Here is a 9,802-nt window from a genome sequence, read left to right as displayed (position 1 = left end):
GTAACCTAGATAACCTAGGACCCCTGCTCAGATGTAGCCCATGGCAGCTCAGTATCCAAGTGGGTACCCTAGTAAGGGGAACAGGGGCTGTCTCTAACATGAACTCATGGGCTGGCTCTTTGATCACCTCCCCCTGAGGGGGGAACAGCCTTGCCAGACCACACAGGAGGAGAAATCAGCCAGTCCTGATGAGACTTGATAAGCTAGGTTCAGAAGGAAGGGGAGGAGGACCTCCCCTATCAGTGGACTTGGAGCGTGTCATGGGAGGAGATGAGTGAGGGAGGGTGGGATTGGGAAGGAATGAGGAAGAGGCTACAGATGGGATACAAAAAGAATAAACTGTAATTAATATAAAAATAAAATTTTAATTTCAAAAAAAGCAAGCAGAGCAAAATGAGACCCAGAAGGTGTAACTCAAGTAGAAAAAGAACACCAGGAAATCTAATATTGGAGCTAAGTGTTGTTCTCAAAGATACAAAAAGATGGAAGGAACTACTGCAAAATGGAAGGAACCATTAACTGCAGTTTATAATGCCCATAATCTCTTGGATATATGGCCTTTCTTGGAGCATAGTCAATCAGCTAGGGACCCCATCCTTAGAGAAAGTTGACTTTTCCTATTTATAGCTAGCAGTTGCTAATATCTCTACAGCTGGGGAGTGGCTGGGTTTATATTTATCTCCATTCGTCATGCTGAAATTATATCTGTTTGCACATGTCTTATATATGGTGTCACAACTCCCGTGAGTTCATATATGCAAGGGCCCCATTATGTCAAGAGACACTGTTCCTTACAGTCATTCACTGTTTCTGGTTCCTACAATCTTTCTAGTTCTCCTTCTGCAAAGATTGCTAAACCTTTGGTTGAGGAAGAAGTATGAGATAGACCCACTGAAGGCTTAGCATTCTGTACTTTCTTGTTCTCTGTACCAGTTACGGATCACTGTGTTAGGCATTATCAATTGCAAAAAGAAGCTTCTTTGGTGAGGACTGAAAGGATGCACTAATCTATGGATATAACAATAAGTCATTAAGAGTTAATTTAATGATGTGTCCATTTAGCAGAATAATTGTAGTAGGTTTTTTCCTTGGGCAAATCACCTGTCTGGTCAAAGTTATAAGGCCCAATAACAGTGTCAGTTTGGCTTTCAACTTTTACATCATGATTTAAGCTCAAAGAAGAAAATGGTTGGTTGCTTTCATGGTGTTGCTAACACTATTGTACCAATGAGAAGGACCTGTATATTTTGGCAGCACAATCATTAATGTAAATCTCAGGGTAAACAGCTTGGTCAGATTAATGAATACTTTTCTCCTCTGGAAGTGTGAATACCACCTTCTAGCACTGTGAAAGATAACCAGCTGTATTCCTGGAGTTTACTTTTACTTCATGTTCTGCGAACTAATTCTTTTCAGATTAACCAACTAAGTGAAGACTGTGAAATGAAAAGCAAACCAATCAGGATTAGACACAGTTACCTCTGAGTTAGAATAAAACAACAACAGAAAACACATTTTTGTCTGTGTGTATTCATGCTCTGAGCATAGAATCTTATAGAATATCTTGATTTAAAATAAAGTTTATTTTTCCAGACACAAAAGAAAGAAAAAAAAAGAAAGGAAGGAAAAGAACAAAAAGGAAAGAAGACTGAGCAAATTACAAGGAGCAAACCTATAAGCAGCACTTCTCCATGAACACTGCATCAGCTCCTGCCTCCAAATTTCTACACAGATTGAGATCCTGCCTTAGTATATTTCAATGCTGAACTGTGATATGAAAGTATAACCAAAATAAACACTTTCCTTTCCTGGCCATGGTGTTTCATCACAGCAATAGAAACCCAAACTAAGACAACATAAAAGCCTGTGTGGTGCTGCGAAGATGGCTCAGCAGGTATAGGTACTTGCTATGAAGCCACTGGACCCACTTTCAATCCCAAGGCCAAAAGTATTGGCAAGAGAGAACTGACCTTGGAAATTTGTCCTCTGACATTCATATGTGAATAACCACATGTGCATATGCATATTCAGGTACACATGAGTATGCATATGAAGTACATACATACACACACACACACACACACACACACACAAATAAATGAATTTTAAAAATATAAGCTATAGGCCAGCCTGGTCTACAAAGCAATCCAGGGCAGCCAAGGCTACACAGAGAAAACTTGTCTCAAAAATAAATAAATAAATAAATAAATAGCCATTAAATATAGTATATCTATCCAAATTTGTCTATAAACCCATTTCCATATCAATCATAGTTCTTTGGACAAAAGTATTGTATAATTATGTCTTATTTACTGAATAAATGACCAAAGCTTTTCTGAGAAAGAAGAGTGGAACAGAAAGGTGTGGCCTTCTCATCTCAAGGCATACCAGATACAGCAATTTAATAGAGGTATATGATAGGTGTAGATAACTTAAAACATGTGACTTTAGAAAAATAAAATTTTAAATTTAATACTTATAGAATAATCACGGATAAGCAGAGATTTGATAGATGAGAGTAATTTATAATATCTATTGGAAATATTCAGTATTAAATGACATTGTTCTTGGCTGTGGAGATAGTTTAGTGGGAAAAGGACTTGCCACATAAGCATGAGGAAAATGGGGTGTGGTGAAGTTCACCTTTAATTTTAGTGCCTGGAAGCCAGAGGTAAGCAGAGCTCTGTGGGTTTGTGGGTAACTTGATGTATACAGTGATTGGCAGGCCAGCCAGGGAACGTGGTGTGAGATTTTGTATTTAAAACAATACAAAATAAAAACAAAACAACATTCAAGAACTTGAATGTGAATCTTTAAAACTGACCCACCTGCAACAAAGAGCGGTCATACATGTACATACTTGCAGGGCTTTTATGGAAATATGGAAAGGAGAAACAGGAGAATCTATCAAAGTTCATGGGCCAGATAGCCAGGTATAATACAGCTACATAAAGGAGATGCTGTGGGGAGCACAGTAGAAGGCAGGGACATACAATTTAGAGTGTCCTCTCACTATCTCATAAGCACTATAATGTGTGTGCCAACATATAGACCCGTAAGTATACATGCATACACACACATACACATCGTAGACACGAGTACACACATGCTTTACACACAGAAAGACATTGATACTTCAAGAAAATTAAAATTGAATGAGTTTTTTTTTAACATAAGAAACCTTTTTATCCTGAGGATAATAAAAGAGGTGGTGATTTGATTGAGAATGGACCCCTTTGACACAGATGTTTGAATGATTGGTCCCCAGTTGGTAGAACAGTTTGGGAAGGATTAGACATTTTGACCTTTTAGGAGCTGGTGTGGTCTTGAGAGAAGGGTTGTGCCACTGTGGGTGGGCTTTAAGCTTTCAAAAGACCACACCAGACTCAGTCTCAGACTCTCTGCCTGAAACTTGTGGACCAGATGTGAGCTCCTGCTGCTTCTCCAGAGCCATGATTGCTTGGTGCCTGCTTGACACCATGATCATAGAAAAACCGTCCAAAACTGTAATCAACTTCTGATTAAATGCTTTCTTTATAAGCTGCCTTATGACTAAGACAGCCATCTCAAATATGAAACAAATCACAAACTATAAATAGAACAATGTAAATATGATTGTCTCTTGTCCTCCATAATGATTCCACAGTCATCACTACCACTGCAAAAAAAAAAAAAAAAAAAAATCTTTCTTGCCCTTAGCAGCCATTAGCAGCATGGATCACGGATTTTCTCATGGTTCCTTGTGGCAGTACAGATTGTGGAAATCGGCATGTTTTCAGGCCACACCTGAGGTCATCAACATCAACCTGGTGCCAAGCAGCAGCATGGATCAGAAAAATAAACATGGTTGCCAGAGGCATCATGAATCATGGACATCAACATGCCCTCCAGAGGAATCATGGACCATGGATATCAACACAGTTTCTGGCAGCAGCATGGCTCGTGGTTATCAACATGGTTTTCATCCACAGCACTGAATCATAGACATCAGTATGGCCTCCATTGGAAGCACAGACCATGGACATTGAAACAGCCTGTGGAGTCAGCATAAACTCTTGCAGCAGCAAAAACCACAGACATTAACATGGCTTCCTACAGCAGCGCAGACCATAAGAGCTATTTATTGAGAAATTTCATTCACCAGGAAGAATGCATATAAATAGGTCATCTTTCTCATCTCACTACATATTGAAGAATTCTACCTCTGTGCAGCTTTTCCAATCTATATTTTTTTTTGTTTGAAAAGGGCAGACTACTAATTCTTCTACCTTACACCGAGCTGGCCATGGTCTTCCTTTCACCAGAAATGCAGACCTGTGTATGGTTATTGCAACATTGGCAAAAGGAATTTCTTCTGTTACTTACAGTATTTTTGTGCATGCAAATGAGCTGCTCCACATAATGATCAGGTACATGACTCAAGATTCACTGTCAGGGTCACAACAGAATTTTCTCAACTCTTTCAATTGTGCTGACAGAAGAAAAAACTTCCAACAATTATTATAGTAAGTATGGTCAATGTTTACTGAACTTTTGATTTTGGACAGATTTCCTGGTCTTAAAATGCACCACTAACAAACAGCTCATGAAAAAGTTTTGAGCTTCCTGAAAGGTAAGTTCCACAGGAAATAGTACATTTTAATATTTTTGCAAGTTCGTTACTATTTTAATTTTAGAAATGTAGGACTGTTACAGAAGGTATTTTGGTAATTTGCAACCGCTATCACATTTTTGACTGTTCTTTTTCTCCACTAGTTACCATCAAAAAATCTTTGTCTCTTACCATCAAGACTTTCTTGGTGTTGACCTTTAAATTAGTGTGCAAAATGCTAGCTTTAATTAATTTTTTGTATTTTTTTATTATTAATTACACTTTATTCATTTTGTATTCCCCCATAAGCCCCTCCCTCCTCCCCTCCCAGTCCCACCCTCCCCCCCCCCTTTCTGCATGCATGCCCCTCCCCAAGTCCACTGATAGGGGAGGTCCTCCTCCCCTTCTTTCTGATCTTAGTCTATCAGTTCTCATCAGAAGTGGCTGCTAGCTTTAATTATAACCTTCTGGAGGAGTTTTTGTTGGTCTGACTTCACCATCCCTCCAATCCTCTTCCTCATGCCATTGTCTTCATAATACTTTCTTTTTTTTCTTTTTTTTTTCATAATACTTTCATGTCAATATATATGACTACCCTCTCTACCCTGTGAGACCTTCCTTACTCCTATAATGGTCTCCTTTCTATTCTCATATCTTGTAATGATCTCAGTCTATTGCAGGAGAAGTTTTCTTATTGAGAGGTAAAGACTACACTTAGCTGTGAGTATAAGGACAAATATTTAGAGTAAAGCTATGGTAATTTGGTAGAATAGTAGTCGAATGTTCTCCTTTAAGATTCATGAATTCACTAGCCATGAGTACTTAGCTAGCTTGTCAGTGACAGACATGGTTTCCTTCTTGTTGAACAGGCCTTCCTTAAAATTAGAGAGCTGTTAGTTACCACCAAGATATCCATGCTACTCTTGCACCCTAGGGTTGTGTCATGCCGTGTTGGACATTGTTTGTGGTCAGAGGCATCAGAGTTGCATAGTACTGTTGGTTGCTTCCTTCCTTTGGAAGATTTCGTGGTGCCTTCTGTTATTCTGGAATCTCATTCTTGAAGAGGAGGCTTTCAGATCAGTTCCTGCCCAGAGGCCTCTGTATCATACATCTAAAGTACCTTGTGTCTTCAGCAGTAGGGACTTGATGAGCAGGTAGCTCTGAAATAGTAATATTGAGTTTTGGGGCATATGTCATGGAATGGTTTATCTAGATAATATGGTAAATTTGTTTTTAGATTTTTTGAAAATTCTCCACCCTGATTTACAGAGTGGCTGGAAATATGGGAACAATAACACTTTCTGTAAAAAGTACAGTTTGCCTTGTAGTTTGGAGAATATTTACTGTTTAACATAAAGCATGCTGTGGTATCTTCAAAGACTCACTAAGTTGATGGAATTCAGTGTATCAGATTAAAATTGCATTTGTGTTTGAGTCTTTTGAAGAGTCTGAACCCCAGAAGAACTCCTTCTAATTTAAAGCAAGTATGAAAATGTATTCAAAATAAAGCCAATCTTTCATTTAAGTTTTTAGACTTCCAAATGCATGCACATTATCTCTAAAGTAAATGTTTGTTCAGTGAAGTAATAGTGCTTTATCTCAAAAGTGGCCACATGAGTAAAGAGCAAGTAATTCTGAAATGAGATGTCTTCATTCACAAGTAGTTTAATGTTGCATTAGAAATTGTTGGTGAAGCTATTGCTTATACTGACCATAAAACTTATTTATTCAAGTGATACTTTACTGTTTTACCAAAAATCTTTGTTGAGGATTCCCCTCATCATGTCTTGGTCTTCTTTCTTTCTCTTTTTTGACTGTTATCAACATCACACACAGTCAACATCTATCATCAACAAAGACAATATATCATTTGCAAGGATATTGTACCCCACTGGTTTTCATGTTAAATAGTGCAGCCACTATGAATATTGGTGTGGAGGTTTCTCAAGAAAATGAACCTTGAACTACAATATGGTCCAGCTATACATCTCCTAGAAATAACCCTGAATAACTCTAAGTCAGCATACCACAGAAATACTGGCACATTCATGTTAATTGTAGGACTAAGCACAATTGTCACAGTGAAATAGCCTTAGAGCTAATTCAGAGCTAAATATGAAAAGAAAAACATGGCAAGTTTACACACAAAGGAGATGGAGATACAAATATATACATATATAAGTAGATACAGATACATACACAAATACATAGTAACTTAGGGTTTTATTGCTCTGATGAGACACCATCACTATGGCAACTCTTATAAAGAAAAATGTTTAATTGGGACTTGCTTACAGTTCAGAACTTTAGTTCATTATCACTATGGTGGGAAGCATGGTGGCATTCAGGCATACATGGTGCTACAGAGGCAGCTGAGACTTCTACAACTGGGTCCACAGGCAACAGGAAGAAAATGAGACACACTAGGCTTGAGTTCCTGAAACCTCAAAGCCCAGACCCGGGGACATACTTCCTCTAACAATGCCACACTACTCCATCAAGTTCACACCTCCCAATAGTGCCAGTCTCTGTGAGCCTATGGGGCCATTCTCAATCAAATTACCACTTTCTACTCACTAGCAACCATCACCTTGTAGCCATATCATAATGCAGAAATGAATTAATGTGGCTCTTCCTCATTTCTCGAGTTATTGGCCACCAGTTCTCAGTAATAAAGGACCAGAAGTGACAAACTGGGGATTTTCATGGCCCATAAGTACCATGGTATGACCTCTGGGAACACTTCAGTGAAAAAGATTAAGTTCATTGGGGTGAACAAAGACTATATAGTCTTTGGAGAGTTGGGGGATCACAGAATATGTATATATAACTGGTTAGAGGTAGGGGTTCCAGAAATGCTTTAATTTGCATTTGGCAGCAAATTCTTATGATATGAATAGAAGCACAGTACCTAATTATCCTATAGAAGCAGAAAGAAGAGAGCTAGCAGGGAACTATGTTTTACTTGTCTTATAAATTTTATTTATTAATTTTTTATATGTCCTCATGAAAGTTTTGTTGATTTTCTTTTGACTCTATTTTTCCTTTTTATTTTAAATACTGATGTTAAACAATATCTTTACCAGTCATGGTGGCTTTATAAACTATATTATTGGCTAATTTTTTTATGCCAAGAATAGAAACTCCAGTCTCCCTGTTTTTTGTTTTGTTTGGGTTTCTTGGGGGGGGGGTTATTTTTTAATTGTCTTTAGTTTGGTTGTATAGTTCTTTTAAGTTCAGAATGGGCAAATCACAAAGTTTTCTAAGATAATTAAGAATAGTACTATCTCAAGATCCAGCTATGCCTCTCCTAGGCATATATCCAAAATATGCTCAAGTATACAACAATGATATTTACTCAACCATGTTTGCATCAGCTTTATTTGTAATAGCCAGAAGCTGGAAGCAACCCATTTATCCCTCAACGGAGGTATGGATACAGAAATTGTGCTACATTTACGCCATGGAATGCAATGCAGCAATAAAAAACAAGGAAATCATAAAATTTGTGGGCAAATGGTGGGATCTAGAAAAGATCATACTTTTCTAGTGAGATATCCCAGAAGCAGAAAGACATGAATGGTATATGCTCACTTATAAGTGGATATTAGACATATAATATAGGATAATCATACTAAAATCTGTACACCTAAGGAAAGAGGACCCAGAGTAAGATGCTCAATCTTCATTCAGAAAGGCAAACAGGATGGACATCGGAAGAGGGACAAAACGGGACAGGACAGGAGCCTACAACAGAGGACCTCTGAAAGACTCTACGCAGCAGAGTATCAAGACATATGCTGAGACTCATAGCCAAACTTTGGGTAGAGTGCAGGGAATCTTATGAAAGAAGGGGAGATAGAAAGACCTGGAGGGGACAGGAGCTCCATCCACAAGTAGAGCAATTGCACCAAAAAATCTAGGCACAGGGGTCTTTTCTGAGACTGATGCTCCAAACAAGGGCCATGCATGGAGATAACCTAGAACCCATGTACAGATGTAGCCCATGGCAGCTCAGTGTCCAAGAGGGTTCCCTAGTAATAGGAACAAGGACTATCTCTGACAGGAACTCATGGGTTGGCTCACTGATCACTTCTACCTGGTGGGGGAGCAGCCTTACCAGCCCACAGAGGAAGACAATGAAGCCAGTCCTGATGAGCCCTAATAGACTAGGGTCAGATAGAAGGGGAGGGGCATAGGAGAAAAAGAGGGAGAGAGGCTGGGATTGGGAGGGAGTGAGGGAGGTAGCTACAGCTGGAATACAAAGTGAATAAACTGAAATTAACAAAAATAAAATTAATATTAAAAAAGAAATAAATGCCTACATACTTGCAATTTTTCTTTTATATGCCAGATAATTTCATTAAAATTACTACTTATATTATAAATAACAATTTCATTTAAGCAGAGTGATTATTATTCTTATTTCCCTCATTGCCACTTCTTTGTCTGAACCCACTTGTTTGCTTTTAACTCACATGTGAGGTTAATTTCTCTGTCTGGATATGAAGCTTGATCCACAGCTTCCTATAACTAATGACTTATGTGTGGCATATAACTAGTGGCACAAATCTAAATGTTATCATTATTTTGTATTAAAAAATTAGTAGACTTAATAAAGATGTATAATTATTTTCAAAAGAAAGAGATGCCTATAAGCATAGAAAAAACTTACAGAACACCAAATAGATTGGATGGAAAAAGAAAATCCTCCTACCACATAATAATCAAAACACTAAATGTACAGAACAAAGAAAAAATATTAAAACACTCAAGGGATCAGAGCCAAGTAACATATAAAGGCAGACCTATTAGATTTACACCAGACTTCTCAACAGAGACTTGCAGCCAGAGGGCCTGAGCAGATATTGTGCAGATCCTAACAGACCAATCTCTGTCTTGGAGACATGAGATGCCTTCTCAGTTCTTTTTCTATGCAGGAGACCAGGCCTTAAGCCTGAGTCCTAGAGTTGCTATTATCAGGCCTAGATACAATATGCCTTGTTGCCAGACTCAAGAAACAGGCCTCAGATGTAACCTTTTACTATCCCTTTAGCTAAAGGACAATAAATGTTCGTAGCAGTCTCACATATGTCTCATGGTAAATAACTAGATACAAAGGCCTAAGAAAAATGTTGTTTGAGGGTCTAAGAAAGTGTTTTAAGGTTGGCAAATATAAGGTATAAAGGTTGCAAGGTCTACGGTGATCTA

Source organism: Psammomys obesus, unplaced genomic scaffold (assembly GCF_907164565.1).
Source record: "Psammomys obesus unplaced genomic scaffold, mPsaObe1.curated_primary_1811, whole genome shotgun sequence".
Taxonomy (NCBI): domain Eukaryota; kingdom Metazoa; phylum Chordata; class Mammalia; order Rodentia; family Muridae; genus Psammomys; species Psammomys obesus.
Note: the sequence above shows the minus strand (reverse complement) of the source record.